Source organism: Periplaneta americana, chromosome 14 (assembly GCF_040183065.1).
Source record: "Periplaneta americana isolate PAMFEO1 chromosome 14, P.americana_PAMFEO1_priV1, whole genome shotgun sequence".
Classification (NCBI taxonomy): Eukaryota; Metazoa; Arthropoda; class Insecta; order Blattodea; family Blattidae; genus Periplaneta; species Periplaneta americana.
In genome coordinates this window covers 147,297,737-147,318,277 of record NC_091130.1, presented here as the reverse complement: position 1 = coordinate 147,318,277, position 20,541 = coordinate 147,297,737, and the positions used below count along the sequence as shown (strand labels likewise).

Here is a 20,541-nt window from a genome sequence, read left to right as displayed (position 1 = left end):
ATTCTACCACTTGATATACTTTAATAATCTGCCCAGACAATACAGGAAGAGACTCTGCAAGAATTGAGCCGTTCAGAACAGAAGTGGTGTAAGTTAAAACTGGGTAATGAGGTTTAAAGTAAAAATTCTGTAAAATACAGCGCAAAGTAGCAATTAATATGTCCTTCGTGCTATCCACTGACTACTAATAGTTTAAATAAATTGAATATTAATTGCTACTTTGCGCTGTATTTCACAGAATTTTTACTTTAAACCTCATTACCTAATTTTGACTTACACCACTTCTGCTCTGAACTGCTCAATTATTGAAATGTGTAGAACTTTTGCGTGTGAGTAACAATTTTATGAAAAGATGTGGGGAATGTGTGACTGCCGACACACAATTACATTGAACAACTCTTATAACACAGGTTTACACTGATTATGAAATTTAATAAAAATTTAATTGTTTGCATTGTACTGTTGATCAAAGTTACATGAGTAAAAATACGCGGGAGGTTTGATCAATACGCTAGCATTGCAAACATATATTATACTCTGGTTTTCGGCTGGAAGTCGAGCTACATACTCTGTAGCAGTAATATGCTTTGGACATAGGACCGAAATAATAATAATAATAATAATAATAATAATAATAATAATAATAATAATAATAATTTGGGGAAAGAATTGTATCCAAACAATGGAAGGAGTCCATAACTGTACCTATCTTTAAGAAGGGGGAAAAGACTAACTGCATTAACTTTCGTGGAATATCACTTTTGTTGACGTTATACAAAATTTTGTCCAATATTCTTTTGAGAAGATTAATTCCTTATGTAGATGAAATTATTGATGATCATAAATGTGGTTCTAGGCATAATAGATAGACTATATTGATAACATTTTTTGTATTCGACATAGGAGTATATAGGCACAGTACGTAAGCTAATCGTAGATTTCAAAAAGGCATATGACTCGGTTAAGAGAAAAGTTTTATATAATATTCTTATTGAATTTGGTATTCCCAAGAAACTAGTTCCATTAATTAAAATGTGTTTCAATGAAACATACAGCAGAGTCTATGATTAAGGATTAGAGCACACATTTTGCGATTAGATTTTAATATGGAATAAGACGAAGTTTGTAATGTCTTGATTGCGTCTCTCATGTTCGAACATAGCAGGACATTATTTTAAACTGATTAAGGATTTGAGCACATATCTTGCGATTAGATTTTTATATGGAATAAGATGAAGTTTGTAATGTCTTGGTTGCGTCTCTCATGTTCGAACATTGCAGGACATTATTCTAAACTTCTTTTATTTTAGTAGGTTATTTTACGACGCTTTATCAACAGCTGAGGTTATTTAGCGTCTGAATGAGATGATGGTGATAATGCCGGTGAAATGATTCCGGAGTCCAACACCGAAAGTTACCCAGCATTTGCTCATATTAGGTTGAGGGAAAACCCCGGGAAAAACCTCAACCAGGTAACTTGCCCCGACCGGGAATCGAACCCGGGCCACCTGGTTTTCTAAACTAATTAAGTATTTGAGCACATATCTCGCGATTAGATTTTCATATGAAATAAGACGAAGTTTGTAATGTCTTGGTTTCGTCTCTCATGTTCGAACATTGCAGGACACTATTTTAAACTGATTAAGGATTTGAGCACATATCTTGCGATTAGATTTGAATATGAAATAAGACGAAGTTTGTAATGTCTTGGTTTCGTCTCTCATGTTCCACATTGCAGGACACTATTTTAAACTGATTAAGGATATGAGCACATATCTTGCGAATAGATTTGAATATGGACTAAGACGAAGTTTGTTATATCATAGTTGCGTCTCTCATGTTCGAACATTGCAGGACATTATTTTAAACTGATTAAGGATTTGAGCACATATCTTGCGATTCGATTTTTATATGGAATAAGACGAAGTTTGTAATGTCTTGGTTGCGTCTCTCATGTTCGAACATAGCAGGACATTATTTTAAACTGATTAAGGATTTGAGCACATATCTTGCGATTAGATTTGAATATGAAATAAGACGAAGTTTGTAATGTCTTGGTTGCGTCTTTCATGTTCGAACATTGCAGGACACTATTTTAAACTGATTAAGGATTTGAGCACATATCTTGCGATTAGATTTGAATATAAAATAAGACGAAGTTTGTAATGTCTTGGTTGCGTCTCTCATGTTCGAACATTGCAGGACATTATTTTAAACTGATTAAGGATTTGAGCACATATCTTGCGATTAGATTTGAATATAAAATAAGACGAAGTTTGTAATGTCTTGGTTTCGTCTCTCATGTTCGAACATAGCAGGACATTATTTTAAACTGATTAAGGATTTGAGCACATATCTTGCGATTAGATTTGAATATGAAATAAGACGAAGTTTGTAATGTCTTGGTTTCGTCTCTCATGTTCGAACATTGCAGGACACTATTTTAAACTGATTAAGGATTTGAGCACATATCTTGCGATTAGATTTGAATATGAAATAAGACGAAGTTTGTAATGTCTTGGTTGCGTCTCTCATGTTCGAACATTGCAGGACACTATTTTAAACTGATTAAGGATTTGAGCACATATCTTGCGATTAGATTTGAACATAAAATACGACGAAGTTTGTAATGTCTTGGTTTCGTCTCTCATGTTCGAACATTGCAGGACACTATTTTAAACTGATTAAGGATTTGAGCACATATCTTGCGATTAGATTTTTATATGAAATAAGACGAAGTTTGTAATGTCTTGGTTGCGTCTCTCATGTTCGAACATAGCAGGACATTATTTTAAACTGATTAAGGATTTGAGCACATATCTTGCGATTAGATTTGAATATAAAATACGACGAAGTTTGTAATGTCTTGGTTTCGTCTCTCATGTTCGAACATTGCAGAACACTATTTTAAAATGATTAAGGATTTGAGCACATATCTTGCGATTAGATTTTCATATGGAATAAGACGAAGTTTGTAATGTCTTGGTTGCGTCTCTCATGTTCGAACATTGCAGAACACTATTTTAAACTGATTAAGGATTTGGGCACATATCTTGCGATTAGATTTTTATATGGAATAAGACGAAGTTTGTAATGTCTTGGTTTCGTCTCTCATGTTCGAACATTGCAGAACACTATTTTAAACTGATTAAGGATTTGAGCACATATCTTGCGATTAGATTTTCATATGGAATAAGACGAAGTTTGTAATGTCTTGGTTGCGTCTCTCATGTTCGAACATTGCAGAACACTATTTTAAACTGATTAAGGATTTGGGCACATATCTTGCGATTAGATTTTTATATGGAATAAGACGAAGTTTGTAATGTTTTGGTTGCGTCTCTCATGTTCGAACATTGCAGGACATTATTTTGAACTGATTAAGGATTTGAGCACATATCTTGCGATTAGATTTTCATATGGAATAAGACAAAATTTGTAATGTCTTGGTTTCCTCTCTCGTATTTGAACATTGCACAATACTAGTCAGTACTATGGGCATATGCGTTTTTTTTTTTAATATACTGTATTTTGTTTTATTCACTTATACGTACGTTTTTGTGAATGTTTAGTCATATTAATAACAAGAAAAATTACCTATACACATTACTGTGCGTAACTTCGCAAGATATGTGACTTCCTTATGCAGCTAAAACATAAAGGCGCAGGGGGAGGAGGAATTAAGAAGAAACACACCGAACATATGTAAGGAAAAAGAGAAAGACTGAACAAATGCAAAGGGAGCTTCGGTTCTACAGAGACTCGGTAAACATGAACCGAACATAAGGCCTCTGACCGGTTTTCAACGAACTCGCTTACTTTAGTTCACATGCTCATTCCACGTATTGTTGGGAAGTCTATGGAGTAGGGCGAAGTTCGTAGCATCTTGATATCCCCTCTCATGTTCGAACATTGCACAACATTACAGGGACTGGATTAATCTTGCTCAGGATAGGAACCGATGGCGGGCTATGTTGAGGGCGGCAATGATAGAAAAGCCATTTGTAAGTAAGTAAGTAAGTAAGGTATATGATAAAGACTGACTAGGATTTTAATGCAAACTGCCTACAAACATAATAAAATATATCCGATGAATTTACAGCGTGAGTTTTCCATTTCGAGAGAATTATTCGTAATACGAACACACCAAGCTGCATACTTGAGAACAAGTCATACAACTTGTTACAAGCTGAAATAAATTACAGCGAGTCTCAAAATGCAGTATGATTCACACTGAAGTCCCATCCTCTCGATATTTCCTGTCGACCTGGCTTCCGCAAGCAAAAAAGAAATGAAGTGAAAGGCACTTGTCACAAGCTGATCAATGCTCTCATGTACAGCATCCAGTTCAACTCCTCAGAATCCCCACCCGAAATATTCTAAACGAAAAGTTGTGGATATACTAGAGAAGAACCTAAAGTAACCCGAGTTTCTAGCACTGGCTTGCGATGACTGTAGACCCGGGTTTCAAACCTGGTGATAGCGGAGTCTTATTTGTGGTGGACAAAGCCAGAGTTCCTAAGGGTTTTCTTATTATTATTATTATTATTATTATTATTATTATTATTATTATTATTATTATTGTTATTATCACTGTGGGCTTAAGCAAGGAGATGCATTATCACCTTTACTTTTTAACTTTGCTCTAGAGTATGCCATTAGGAAAGTCCAGAATAACAGAGAGGGTTTGGAATTGAACGGGTTACATCAGCTGCTTGTCTATGCGGATGACGTGAATATATTAGGAGAAAGTCCACAAACGATTAGGGAAAACATGGGAATTTTACTTGAAGCAAGTAAAGAGATAGGTTTGGAAGTAAATCCCGAAAAGACAAAGTATATGATTATGTCTCGTGATGAGAATATTGTACGAAATGGAAATATAAAAATTGGAAATTTATCTTTTGAAGAGGTAGAGAAGTTCAAATATCTTGGAGCAACAGTAACGAATATAAATGATACTCGGGAGGAAATTAAACACAGAATAAATAAGGGAAATGCCTGTTATTATTCGGCTGAGAAACTTTTATCATCCAGTCTGCTGTCGAAAAATCTGAAAGTTAGAATTTATAAAACAGTTATATTACCGGTTGTTCTGTATGGTTGTGAAACTTGGACTCTCACTTTGAGAGAGGAACAGAGATTAAGGTGCTTAGGAAAATATTTGGGGCTAAGAGGGATGAAGTTACAGGAGAATGGAGAAAGTTACACAACACAGAACTGCACGCATTGTATTCTTCACCTGACATAATTAGGAACATTAAATCCAGACGTTTGAGATGGGCAGGGCATGTAGCACGTATGGGCGAATCCAGAAATGTATATAGAGTGTTAGTTGGGAGGCCGAAGGGAAAAAGACCTTTAGGGAGGCCGAGACGTAGATGGGTAGATAATATTAAAATGGATTTGAGGGAGGTGGGATATGATAGAGAATGGATTGATCTTGCTCAGGATAGGGACCAATGGCGGGCTTATGTGAGGGCGGCAATGAACCTTCTGGTTCCTTAAAAGCCAGTAAGTAAGTACGTATTATTATTATTATTATTATTATTATTATTATTATTATTATTATTATTATTATTATTATTATTATTAATTTATCATAATTGCGAAAAAAACAAATGAAATAACGAACGCAATGTCGTCATAATCTTACAAATGTTGAAAGAAGTGGATCGTTTCCGTAAAGAAATCTATGTAATCTAGTCTGTTAAACATTTCAGACGTCCGCGTCTCCTGCCTCAAGACCTTAATTCAAGATTTGAACATGTATATATATATATATATTTTTTTAATTCTTGTTACATGTAGGCTATTTATTTATATTTATATTTCTTAATTTTTTTGAGAATAGGCTCAATTTATAGTTCTTGTAGAATTTTGCCAGATATGACAAAGTGAACCCAGCTATGATTCTGGTAATCCCGTTTCGGTTAAGTTTATGGGGAGTATGAAATGTAGTGGAATGGATTAAACTGATGCGGATCCTAAAGAGAATTGGCGTGGATTGGAAAGAGAGAAGACTGTTCAGTAATCTTTATATGAAACGAGTCAGTCAGGATAGGAGAAGAAATGTCAGAAGGAAGTGAAACTGTGAGAGGAGTACGACAAGGATGTCCTTTATCACCTATCCTGTTCAACATCTACTTGGAGGATTTACTAAAAAAACTGTTTTCAGAACATGGGAGGAGTGACTGTAGGAGGAAGAAGAATAAAGTGCATAAGAGTTGCTGATGGTATTGCGTTGTTAGCAGAAGAGGAAATGATACTAAGGTATATGCTACTGGAGCTAAATGACAGCTGTGAGCAGTATGGGATGAAGATAAATGCAAATAAGACGAAGAGCATGGTCATAGGAAGAAAAACACAGTAGATAAACTTGCGAATTCTAAATGAGGCAGTAGAGCAAGTGGACAGCTTCAAATACTTGGGGTGTATTATAAGCAGTAACATGAGCTGCTGCCAGGAAGTCAAAAGGAGGATAGCAATGACAAAGGAAGCTTTTAATAGAAAAAAAGAGCATCTTCTGCGAACCTCTGGAAAAAGAACTAAGGAAGAGACTAGTGAAGTGCTTTGTATGGAGTGTGGCTCTGTATGGGACAGAAATATGTACATTACGACTTAGTGAAGAGAAGCGAATAGAAGCATTTGAAATGTGGATATGAATAAGAATGGAACGTGTGAAATGGACAGACAGAATAAAGAGTGAAGCTGTGTTGGAAAGAGTGGGTGAAGAAAGAATAATGCTGAAACTGATTAGGAAGATGAAAAGGAATTGGCTGGGTCACTGGCTGAGAAGAAACTGCCTACTGAAGGATGCACTGGATGGAATGGTGAACGGGAGAAGAGTTCGGGGTAGAAGAAGATATCAGATGATAGACGACATTAAGATATATGGATCATATGAGGAAACAAAGAGGAAGGCAGAAAATAAGAAAGATTGGAGAAAGCTGGGTTTGCAGTGAAAGACCTGCCCTTGAATGAATTATTCTTATCCAAAATTTCGAACTACTCATAAATTTCAAAGTACTTCCAGTCATTTGTCTGATGATAATTCAAGAAGTTGAAGGGTTTCTACGTGGAAAAAGGGCTGTCTCTTTGTGTTCAACAAAAGGATTCACAACCCACATGTTTTATTACAGTCGGCTTGTAGGGATTTTTTATGGCCGGTCATGAACAGTGGTATTCCCTTTTCCGAATGTAAAAATACTTATAAGTCTAAATAACTCTCGATCATTAAAAAATAAGTGGCTTGGTTTTTTTTTATTTTAGTAGATTATTTTATGGCGCTGTATCAACATCTTAGGTTATTTGAGTAGCTTAATATCAAAGACGGACATCTGACCTCAATCGAAATTTAGATAGCTGTGGTTTTTTATACAATTTTTCATGCTCTTTCCAGTTATAGTGAAACCATATGCAAACTCTAACACTACATTTATAAAATAGTGTTAAATATTACAAAGAACACTGTGAATTAAAAAAATTGCCTCTAGATCAAAACTATGGAGACGACAGATGTCCGTCACTCATTTAGCGTCTGAATGAGATGAAGGTGATAATGCCGGTGAAATGAGTCAGGGATCCAGGACCGATAGTTACCCAGCATTTGCTCATATTGGGTTGAGGGAAATCCCGGAAAAACCTCAATCAGGTAACTTGTCCCAACCGGGATTCGAACCCGGGGCACCTGGTTCCACAGCCAGACGCGCTAACCGTTAGTCCACAGGTGTGGACAAGTGGCTTGGTCATTGACATTTGCTAAACAGATGTAATTTAGTTAGGTTTTACAGTTTAGAGACGATTTGTATAGTAGTCTGTATAGCTCAACTGATGAATTGTTTATGATTATAAATTGAATTAATCTACTTGATATTAATTGCACAAATTTGTATAGGTTAATGAAAGTATGCTACTTATATATTTGTATAGTTTTGGCCGATGAATTGTATACCGTATGCTTTAAATTGAATAGTAATCTATATAGCTCTATTGATAAATTGTTTGTGTTTGTAATTTGAAGTAGTTTGCATGATATGTATTATCAATTTCTGTATATCACAACTGATTGAATTGTTTATGCCTTACATTTAATTAACTTACTTGTTTTGTATTATACATATAGCTCAACTGATGAATGATCGTTTGCGTTTGTAAATTTAATAATCTGATTGGCTATGTATTGTATATTTTTAGTAGAGCCATCGATGTAGCTCAGTCGGCAGACTCGCTGGGCTGCTGATCCGGAGCTGCGTTCGGGCTTGGGTTGGATCCCCCTTTGGTCTTTGGTTTCTTCCGAGGTTTTCCACAGCCGTGGGACTGAAGCCGGATGGTCTATGACGAGTCCTTGGCATCAACCCCTTTGATTTGATTACCCCCTTTGATTTGATTTACCTGGTTGGGGTTTTCCGAGGTTTTCCCCAACCAAAATGCAAATGCCGGGCAATATTTTGGCGAATCCTCGGACCTCACCTCATCTCACTACATCTCGCCAAAATATTGTAAAAAATTGCACAAAATTGTAAAAATTGTAGAAAATTACTAAATTGTAAAACTATAAAAATTTGTAAAAATTGTAATTGTAATATTGTAAAATTTTGACTTGTTCCACATCTTAAAGCTTCATTGCTCATGTAAGATCTATGGAATAGAATGAATGAATGAATGAATGAATGAATGAATGAATGAATGAATGAATGAATGAATGAATGAATGAATGAATTAATTAATGGATCTGTGCTTTTCGACAGAATCAGAAAAATTATTCTCTTAAGAATATTTCCACCATAATATATTTATTCGCGAAAAATGCTTAGAAAAGTAAAATGACAAATTCCAGGAGAATATTTCGCGGCCCGGTATAATTGATGCCAGGGACCGGCGGTTGTGAAACACTGCTCTAATGGACCGTAGCACAGTCTACTATATACAGTCGCGAAGCTTGAGGTGATTTTTTGCAAATCTCGCGATAAAGCGCTCCAAGCGGTTAGCAACTAGAAACAATAGACTGTCCACGGTCGACTTTGGATTTAGAGTGGACTGAGTCGTATTTTCATCGAGTGCTAGGTCGTTGCGTATTTCGCATTGATGCTCGTGAAGAAAAATCCTAACATCTATTTCTTATTTTACTTCTAGATGCAAAAAGTGGTTAATAAACAGCAGGAGGGAAGATCTAATGACAAAGAATGAAGCATATCTTTATAAATATAAACTTTTGCTCTCTTCATTTCGAAAACACACAATTAATCTGGAATGCAGTTCCAACTTTATTTGACGTTTCAAATAAACCTGTTCTGTTATTACCTGCAGCTGAGAAACAAAAGCTTTGCACTAATTCTACGTCTTTATCAGCTGATTCCTTGAATAATTGCACATTTTCAGACAACTTAGGCCTACTTTTTTTTCAAAGGATATGTTTTTAATTATAGCTGTTAATTTTGTTGTTATTTTTATTTGTTACTTTACTAGAGACGTAGAAAAAGTAAGTCTGTTACAATAAAATTTATTGATCACGTTTTATTTCCAATTCTGGTGTGATTATTATTGCTTAACCTCATCCCACTTTGTTAACTACGTAAGGCTAAACTACAAGTACCGGTACACGTAAGTTACTCCATTAATTCATATTTCCATTATTATTGTTGTAAAGGGAAATGCAAATTAATATTTATTGGTTTCATAGTTCATTATCGCTATAATCTTGAATGAGTGAAGCGATTATAGTAAATTTCAGTTAGTTTTGCACAAACAAAAATAATATTAACCTATTTCTTGCAGGTATCTTCGAGTTTATGGTGGAATTTGATATACTTCATTAAAATAATGAACTTTATCCATTTAATATTTCAATAATGGAAGGAAGGTGTTAATTTTTCCAAAAGAACACGACAACGAAGGTGTAACATATTTTGTCGTCTGCTAGGAGAGATCTGTGATGATGAGGCGATAGTAGCAATCCTAGTGGTGGGCAACTATCCATGTTTGCATTTTTACTACATATTGAGCTTCGCGACTGTATATAGTAGACTGTGACCGTAGTCTCGCTGTCTCTCTCTCCCTCTCTCTCTGAGCATGCGGCTGGCATGAGCATGGCTACCATGACAATTGACACACACCACGACCTTAATATCAACCCGGCAACGCTAAATTCGCCCACTAACGGAAATACCTTAAAAATGACGAGAGAAGTGTCCTCATAGCGCTGCTTGATCTCACTTGGTGTCTCGGCCACCAGGGTGCGGCCCCCCTGCATTGAGCAACTGCGCAGTCGAGCCTAGAACTGAAAGATCAACACCAACATCACACAATGCTGACAATTAAATGGTGAATCTATTATAAATGGTAATTACGTATTATACAATTAACGCTTCACCTTAGCATTGCACCAAATCTTGAAAGACTTTTATCTTGGATTTTAACCTAAAATCGCGTAGATAAAGAACGATATTTGAACTATAATAGTGCGATATAAGTTCCACATATTTAGGGTGACCGTAATTCCTTCGAGTGAAAGTGAGATTTTAACCACTTTCTTTAGGGAAAAAGTGGGACATTATGTTTTTCTACAATACAGTATTTATTTGATTTAAATTTAATCATAAGACGGATACACATACGAAAATGAAACATAAGGGTCCCTTCAGACGAGGCCACTTTTAGTGGCGTTGCTAAATTTTTGTAGAGAATTTTTCAGTCTTCCAGTGAACATGGAGGTAGAAGGAGATAAAATTTTTTAGCAAATTTGCTCATACGAAGAAATAATAGAAGTAAAAATAGAAGAAGAGTTTGAGTTCATCGATTAGTTTAGGAAAGACAGAATCGAGGACTATTCTATTTGGCGTCTCGTTTTCAAAATTTATCTGCATATCATCAGCTAAGTACAAGATCTCATCATAACAATTTACTCATTATACCCTACCACAAGACATCATCATATTCTTCATCTTATACAGTTTCAGTTGCTAGAAATTGGAATTCGCTACCGAGTGATGTAAGGGGTTGTTGGACAATAACTTCATTTAGGTCAAAATTACATAAATTCTTACTTTACAGATTAATTGCTGATTAATATTTATTACATATAATGAAACTAACATCTATCCATTCTTATTATTATCATTAATTTCTTTAAATAGATTTACAAAACCTCTAATGGCAATTACATTAATATTCTCATTATATATATATATATATATATATATATATATATTTTCTCCCTGTAACATAGTTCTAGAAAGCTTATATTAAATTAATTTTCATCATTTTACTAGCTACCTCAAATCTCAAATTAATTATAATTGATTGAATTAAATTAGCTCATAAATTAAGTTACTACTTTACCTTATAGGTTTACCTAAATTTAAATAAATATGTAGTCTACTAGTCGTTAAAACTTAACTGAAGAATATTGCTGGAGAACCTTTTAAGTGTAATATAAATATTCGTAATTTAAATATGTGTTGTATTGATTAAGGCTGGTTGAGTAGAAGAGAAGGCCTTATGGCCTTAACTCTGCCAGCGAAAATAAAACATTATTATTATTATTATTATTATTATTATTATTATTATTATTATTATTATTATTATTATTATTCCATACCTTGTTTGATGATTTACATCAGGACAATAAAAATATTAATTTAAAATTACGCAATTGAGGAACGATATGGCATAAAACATATTTTTGTTTACTTTTTAAAAATTCAAAATTAAATATAATAGGCACCAAAAATGAAACCAATCATAGCACGCACGAGTAATTCAACCAATATACTAGAAATAGGTGTCTGTAGGGTAATGGCAAAGCCAAAGGCCGTGGTGTAATTGAACCCAGGTTCGAACCTGAGATCAGCTAATTTTTCATCTCTTTGTTAATATTTCATTTAGTAGTACATTACTTTAGATGCGTTACTTTATTGTAACATAAAATAAAGGGGATTTTACTACATAAATAACATACAAAAATAAATAATAATAGCAGCAGTTCAGCAATTTAGTAGTCTATGGTTATATTATTATTAATATTATTATTATTATTATTATTATCATCGTCATTATGGCCCAGCAGTCGTCCGTTCGGAGCGCTACTAACGCCAATGCACTAACGCGCGTTCGCAGCGCCACTAAAAGGGACCTCGTTCTGAAGGGACACTAAATAACACTAAAAGAAGGAACAAATGTTATTAATTTCAAATTTTAAAAAAATTAATATTAGTGTGTCACTTGGCAACTGAACAAAAAACGGTAAAAAAAATCTCGAATATTATCGTTCTATCGATAAACAAAAGAGGTACCGTGTATGACTTGAGGCTTTCCCGGCGTTTGATATAGAATAACTCTTCTCGGGTTCTCAGCCAGGTGAGTTGGAGATTAGCTTCCAAGCTTTCGACGGCTAGCTCTGCCATCTCTGGCTTCCCCTTCAAAATTTTCTAGAGTTCCTTCAGTGGAGCAGCGTAACCCGGAGTGAGACTAGTGGCCAACAGGCTTGGAGCTCACATATTTAGTTTTGTAAAGCCCCCAACCCCTTCCAAGGACGCGTTTTGAGTACCTTTTAAATTTGTCCTCCCAATTCTCTTTCGATTTTTCGATTTTTTCGTTCCACATCACTTCGTCCCTGAAGAAGATGGCAGAGCTAGCCGTCGAAAGCTTGGAAGCTAATCTCCAACTCACCTGGCTGAGAACCCGAGAAGAGTTATTCTAAAAGAGGTACCAATCTAAAAATTGCTATCATTAATAGATACAATCTATAGCATAGAAAAATATCTTCCATGTCGACAATATGCAAGTACAGTATTATAAGTAAAATTTATCGGCACACTTGCAAAAATTTTATAACTTGCAAACTCGGCCAAAAATCGGGACAAAAGTCTATTTATTAATAAAAAAAAATTCGGGACAGGTTTTTCAAGGCTCAAAAACGAGACAATCCCGATTAATCGGGACGTATGGTCACCTTACACATATACTGTGATTAATATAAAGTACTTTCTCCTTCACATCCATCGAGTCGCAGATTGCAAAGGATTGCATTATTTGGTTTTGTCCGTTTCACCTTCATGCAACTGTTTGCCACTAAGCTTTATTTAAGAAAACACTAGAGGTCGTACAATAATTTCAGATATTTTATCTTACGATGTGTATACCATCAGTGAATCATATCGAAAAGTGTTGCGGCTAATATAAAACGGGTATGATCTGAAAAGTAAGTTTCCAATGAACGTTGTAAAAAAGTTACAAAGCTCAAACCGTCGGTTATACAGGATGATTCACGAGAATTTACCGTCGCTTACGGAGCTTATGTTCGAAGACATTCTAAGCAAAAAATGTCATACACATATTTGTCCTAATCTCAATGTTTTCAAAGTTACACTAATTTGAAGTTGTTTCTGAAATATCTTCTTTTTTTTAGTTTTAAGGATAAAAGAATATTACAAATAGAGAATGAACTATTCAGAAGTATCATTTCTTTAACTGGCTAGTGTTATGAAGCTAAAAATGTGCTGTCAGTTGCTTTGCACAGATTTTGTTTTTCAATTTTTAACTAAAAATGACATCATTCTTATGCACTTATCACAAAAATTATTACAAATCATACGACTTTAGGAACTTGATCTTTACAGTTTAATTATGCATCCTAATGTACAGTCTCGAAGAATTTACAAGAGTGGCGTGATTTGTAACAAGTGTTGTGATAAATGCGTAAGAAAATGTAATTTTGTACTTAAAAATCGAAAAAAAAAAAAATCTGTACGAAGCAATATGGAATTCACAACACATTTTTAGCTCCAGAATACTAGCTAATTAAAGAAATGATACTCCTGAATAGTTCATTCTTTATCTGTAATATTCTTTTACTCTTAAAATTCAAGAATGGTATTTTACAAACAATTTTAAATTAGTGTAACTCTGAAAATATTGAGATTAGGACAAATGTCTATATGACATTTTTTGTTCGGAATGTCTTCGGAAATAAGCTCAGTAAGGGACAGTAAATCCTCGTGAATCATCCTGTATAGGGTTGCCATAATGAAGGAATACAAAATCAGAACATGATCGACATGTCAATTCGAACGAAAAGAGGAAACATAAATCTCTAAGAAATTTATACAGTATTTGATTTGGACACTAAATACTATTTATTTACTATTGATATCAATACAGCTTATTTCATTTACTTAATATGAACAGAGTTGGACACTTTATCTTGCCTATCACCTTCCTGTTTGGCATGGACATTACATTACCATTTATTTTATTTACTTAATATGGACAGAGTTGGACATTTTATCTTGCCTACCACCTTCCTGTTTGTCATGGACATTACATTATTACCATTTATTTTATTTACTTAATATGGACAGAGTTGGACACTTTATCTTGCCTACCACCTTCCTGTTTGTCATGGACATTACATTATTACCATTTATTTTATTTACTTAATATGGACAGAGTTGGACACTTTATCTTGCCTACCACCTTCCTGTTTGTCATGGACATTACATTATTACCATTTATTTTATTTACTTAATGTGGACAGAGTTGGACACTTTATCTTGCCTATCGCCTTCCTGTTTGGCATGGACATTACATTACCATTTATTTTATTTACTTAATATGGACAGAGTTGGACACTTTATCTTGCCTATCACCTTCCTGTTTGGCATGGACATTACATTATTACCATTTATTTTATTTACTTAATATGGACAGAGTTGGACACTTTATCTTGCCTACCACCTTCCTGTTTGTCATGGACATTACATTATTACCATTTATTTTATTTACTTAATATGGACAGAGTTGGACATTTTATCTTGCCTACCACCTTCCTGTTTGTCATGGACATTACATTATTACCATTTATTTTATTTACTTAATATGGACAGAGTTGGACACTTTATCTTGCCTACCACCTTCCTGTTTGTCATGGACATTACATTATTACCATTTATTTTATTTACTTAATATGGACAGAGTTGGACACTTTATCTTGCCTATCGCCTTCCTGTTTGGCATGGACATTACATTACCATTTATTTTATTTACTTAATATGGACAGAGTTGGACACTTTATCTTGCCTATCACCTTCCTGTTTGGCATGGACATTACATTATTACCATTTATTTTATTTACTTAATATGGACAGAGTTGGACACTTTATCTTGCCTATCGCCTTCCTGTTTGGCATGGACATTACATTATTACCATTTATTTTATTTACTTAATATGGACAGGGTTGGACACTTTATCTTGCCTATCACCTTCCTGTTTGGCATGGACATTACATTATTACCATTTATTTTATTTACTTAATATGGACAGAGTTGGACACTTTATCTTACCTATCACCTTCCTGTTTGTCATGGACATGACATTATTACCATTTATTTTATTTACTTAATATGGACAGAGTTGGACACTTTATCTTACCTATCACCTTCCTGTTTGTCATGGACATGACATTATTACCATTTATTTTATTTACTTAATATGGACAGAGTTGGACACTTTATCTTGCCTATCACCTTCCTGTTTGGCATGGACATTACATTATTACCATTTATTTTAGCGGCAGACCATTCAAGTCAGTGTATCACCAACACTCTTACTTCTCAGAACTGTGAACACAAGAAAGAAACTTTATTTCTAAATGACCTTGTGAAATTCGCTGCAATTTAATTTCTCCTATTATACCTTATCTGATTTCTGTGATTGAGTCTGGCTGATATGTACATCTATTATTTATCAGGCAGTACATCTCACTTGACGATATGTGTCAGAGGAAGAACAATTGTTTGTATGCATCTGAAGTCTGATTAGTGGAATATATAGCTAAATCGGCGATGTATGCAATGGAGGGGAAAAGGAACTGGCCACCCTACCACATTATATCTTGGCCTATTTGTCTCGGCTTGAATGGTTCCTTACTGCCATCACTTATTCAGATCTATCTCCGGACAGTTGACTAAACAACAACCGTATCTGCAGAATTGCATTTACTGACTTAAGTCGTAATCTGTTGATTTTTTCTGTCCACTGAACATTCATCAAAGGAAGTATTCTTACAAGCGTTATTTACATTATGAAATTGCATGAACCAGGAAAGGAACAGGTAGAAAAATACACGTTTTATATTTTGTTAATATATTTTAAAATTCCTGTATACAAGATATATATTATAAAAATATACAAATATGTTATTCCTGTTACAATGTTATTGAACTGGAGAGGTTTCATAGACAGACCAACACACAACCTATGGTCAATATTGAAAACAATAAAGCATGACATTTAATTTTATTACAGTATAATAATACAATAAAATCACAGATGCCAACTACAGAAATTTCCCTGATTGTGTTTACGGTTATTAACCATGTTTGATGACATTTTTACAAGTCATAAATTTGTAGTACCATTTTAACTATTATTCTTTTTAAATTTCTTACAAGTTTCTAAAAATTTCAATAAATCCCTTAATGCTACCTGCTATGAAAAATAAGCTCGAATGAGTTCCTTCAATTTAAATCGTCTAAAAAACGGTACATGTACTATTACCCGGATTTCAAAGTATCTAAACCTATGATTTATAATTTACTCGGAACTTATGAAGTCTATGTATTTTCCAATATGCACAACAAATGACAGATTTCAAATGCATATTCTTTTTTGTGGAAAATTATGCATATCCAGTTAGGTCAATAAGCATAAATGTAATGAATTAAGAAACCTATTTATGGAAAAGCGGAAAAACCTCAACCTTTCTGAAGTTCTCTAAACATGTTCTATGTTTTCTCAGTTACAAATTCTGATTCACTATAGGTATAAAATTATCATTAAAGGGCCATCAAAGCGTTCGGAAGTGTCAAGAGACGTTAACAATTCAAATAAAACTTTCGAAAAGCTGAAATCAAACGCATCAATAAGTTTTTATATCACAATCAGATGAAAATGATGATAAAGTATATCTTGTTCAAATCAATTTTAGTGCGATATTAACACTACACCCTTAGAATTTATACAGTATTTAAAGTAAAAATGGCTAGAAATGACCGAATATAGTCGTAAAATTCCAGTTTCAATTATATCTATACTGTTCGAAATCACTTCCAAAACGTACTAAACTACCATGAATTGGATCTAACCTCAAAATGTGATCTCAAGCAAATGTGGAAGGAAAAAGCACAGAGTTTTATATAATCTCAAACAAACAATACTTCGCTAAATACTTTGAGAAACCTCGTTTCTCTGGATTAGTCCTAAAAAAAAATGTAATAAGACTGCAATATGCTTGCTACTTGTCAAATTGTAGGTGATGATGATGATGATGACGATGATGATGATGAAGAAGAAGAAGAAGAAGACAGTAATAATAGTTTAGCATCCAACTACATAATAACTGACATTACTTTTAAATGTATCACTGCATTATAATACAGGACTCCTACAAAAGATCTTTACGGTTTCGAACACATGTAATTTACGTTCTATGAATCTGAGGTGCATGAAATTAGCGCCAATGGAAAGAGAAACTCAAAAAGTTTAGTTGTAGCAACACTGTTTTCTTCGTTGGTAACACTGCCTCATAATAGCGCATATAAATAAATTTGTTCATTGTTGAGGCGAAATGGCTGCTATAGAGGACAGAAAAGTTTGATTTTCATGTGAACCAGTCGGTTATTAATATGCAACAGCATTACCGAACAAAGTTTGGTGCAGATCCACCCAGTGGGCTTACAATCCGTAAACGGGACACTAATTTTAAGACAAGATTCTTCGCAAGATGTTGCGATTTCATCCGTGCGGACTACAGTTGCTGCAAGCCCTAAAACCAGAGGACAAAGTGCTAAGAAAAAATTTCTGCGTAAGTATGCAGACTTTGAATTGAAAACGATTATGAATTTATTCGGTACGTGGTGTTTTCTGACGAAGCCACTTTCCATCTTTCTGGTAAGGTGAACAGGCATAACCTCAGAATCTGGGGGTCGGAAAATCCGCGTACCTACGTGGAACTTGACTATAGGCTTGATATGTGCCATATTACCAAGGGGAGACACATTGAACATCATTAAGGTAATGAACTAAACTTTTTGAGTTTCTCTTTCCATTGGTATTATTTTCATGCACCTCAGATTCATATAACGTAAATTACATGTGTTCGAAATCGGAAAGGTCTTTCATAGGAGCTCTGTATAAACTAAAATTAAAACACACAAAATCCCAATCTCTGATAATCTGAACTGAAAATATTTAGTAAACAATTTCATAAATGTGTGTTACATTACAGAAGACTGTATAATAATTTTATACCAATTATTTTAAATAATCCAATAAAAGGGAATATTTCGATTAGAACAGCACTCTTTCATCATTTAATTAAAGGACTTGTTTTATTACACTCAAAAAAATGTAAAAAAGTAAAACAACTTTTGAAATTACTGCATATATATATATATATATACTGCTTATGAGGACATAGCATTCTAAAGTTAATGCTAAAAAAGAAAAGAGCAGACAAAAATAGCAAACAGCATTCACATTTGTAGACCGAGTATCCGAAAACTTCAAGTATTATGATCACACAGATAAGGTCTATAAAATATAAAATCTATAATTAGTACAGTCTTTCCTAAAATCAAACACATTAAGCAACATTATTGTCTTTTTAAGTTGAGATGAATGCGTACAACTATCAGTTGAATATTACTCTAAAATTACATATGAATTTGCTCATTACAGCAATAGTACAGGATGAAAATAAAAATTCACTAAACATTCTTTTAAAATTAATAATTTCATGAAGTTGGCAACTATGTGTGTTACAGTAATAACACAGTCTAGTATATACAGTCACGAAGCTTGAATTGTTGAGGGTACTAGGAACAATAGACTGTGTCGATACTATTTCGCATTGTCTGTAATGAGGCGATAGTAGCGATCCTAGTGGTTAGCAACAATCTATGGACGCATATTCCCAACGTATTGAGCTTCGTGACTGTATACAGGGTGATTCATTATTACGTGTAAATACTTTTGTGTGTGTGTGTTGTAGAGGTGAAACTACGACTAAAACGTTCTATAAAACTTTTTCTCAAAACCTTTAATTCCAGAGTTTCAGTAGATGGCACCTACGTCGTAGTAACTACATAGGCATTACTGTTCTCCCACACATTTGGTGTGGTATTGTGGGGAATCAATTACTCGGACCTCCACCTTTGCGGTTGACTGGGGAAATCAATCGCGCATTCTTGGAACGCGAATTGCATGGTCTGCTACATGATATCCCTCTTGCAACGCGAGTGAACGTATGGTTTATGCACGATGGTGCTCCTGCGCATTACTGCCGCAACGTCAGGGCGTATCTCAATGCTGCGTATCCAGGTCAATGGATAGGTCGCGCAGGGCCAACTCCTTGGCCAGCCAGATCACCGGACATGAACCCTCTGGACTTCTATCTTTCGGTCCGCCTGAAGTCATTAGTGTATGCCTCTGCTGCACCTAACGTAGAAGTACTACAACAGCGAATTGAACATGCGTGTGGAATTGTTCGTAATGAGTTGAACGGGCTGTGTAACGTTCAGAGATCACTAAGACGGCGAGAACAAGTATGTCTTCAAGTTGAGGGACAGCACTTTGAGCCTGCATTACACTAAGAATTGTGCAAATGTGTAAAGTATAGAAGAAATTGCTTTACATTCTTTACTGTGTTTGGTTTTAGTTCACAAAACATGCATAAGTCGACTGCCGAGGATATGGGTTTAGTGACTTTGGTTGTTTTCGTATTGAAGTCCAAATGCACTGTACGAAAGTGATAATTAGTTAACATTTGGTGTGATATCCTTTCTTTGTTTGAGAGCGCAAGTTCCACGCAAAATGGCGTTTACTCTGGAATTAAAGGTTTTGAGAAAAAGTTGTATAGAACGTTTTAGTCTTAGTTTCACCTCTACAATTACACAAAGTATTTACACGTAATTATGAATCACCCTGTATACTAGACTACGGTAATAATACAAAATTCAAGAAGCACTTCTGACACACGGTACTAAAAGCAAAATGGAGCAAATTTTAAAATATGGCAATCATTCAACATTCTTCTTACATTCAAATGTATGGCAGCTGCATCATCCACAAAATAAATAAAACCTGTAGGCTAATCATCAGAAACATTTAATAGAGAAATGAGACAGCAACATCTTTATTCGTCTGAGTGTAACTGAGCAATGTGCTTTGAATATTGTAGCAGTAGTTACAAAATGAAGTGAGCCTAGTTAGAAGTTCATTCTGCATATATAATTTAATACGTATAACTTTATTTCATTTCAAAATATTATTTCTATATCCAATAAAGTAATATGTTAATTAAGGCCTCTCTTAAGTAACTTCTCATACTTCATTAAATTACGAACGGTTATCCGATTATGGAAGAAGGCAATACAGAATAATATGAAACACTGGAATTTTATTCCTTCGCAATGGAGGAAAAAACATAGCAGCATTAGTAATTCGTGAAGTAGGAAGATTACTCCTGAACTTACATTTCT

At 34.4% G+C, this 20,541-nt stretch overlaps 1 protein-coding gene across 5 annotated transcripts in view; it reads right to left on the bottom strand.

The window, feature by feature from the left end:
- The window catches only part of LOC138713822 (rab9 effector protein with kelch motifs-like), a 133,421-nt gene that overhangs the window by 33,817 nt on the left and 79,063 nt on the right, over window positions 1-20,541 (bottom strand). For 3 of the 5 annotated variants that reach the window (XM_069846262.1, XM_069846260.1, XM_069846263.1), the window contains exon 2: window positions 10,169-10,279. The exons of the other annotated variants lie outside the window; for them this stretch is intronic. The gene's annotated coding sequence lies outside the window, so the exon portion shown is untranslated. The remainder of the gene's footprint in view (window positions 1-10,168; window positions 10,280-20,541) is intronic. 5 annotated transcript variants of the gene reach the window in all.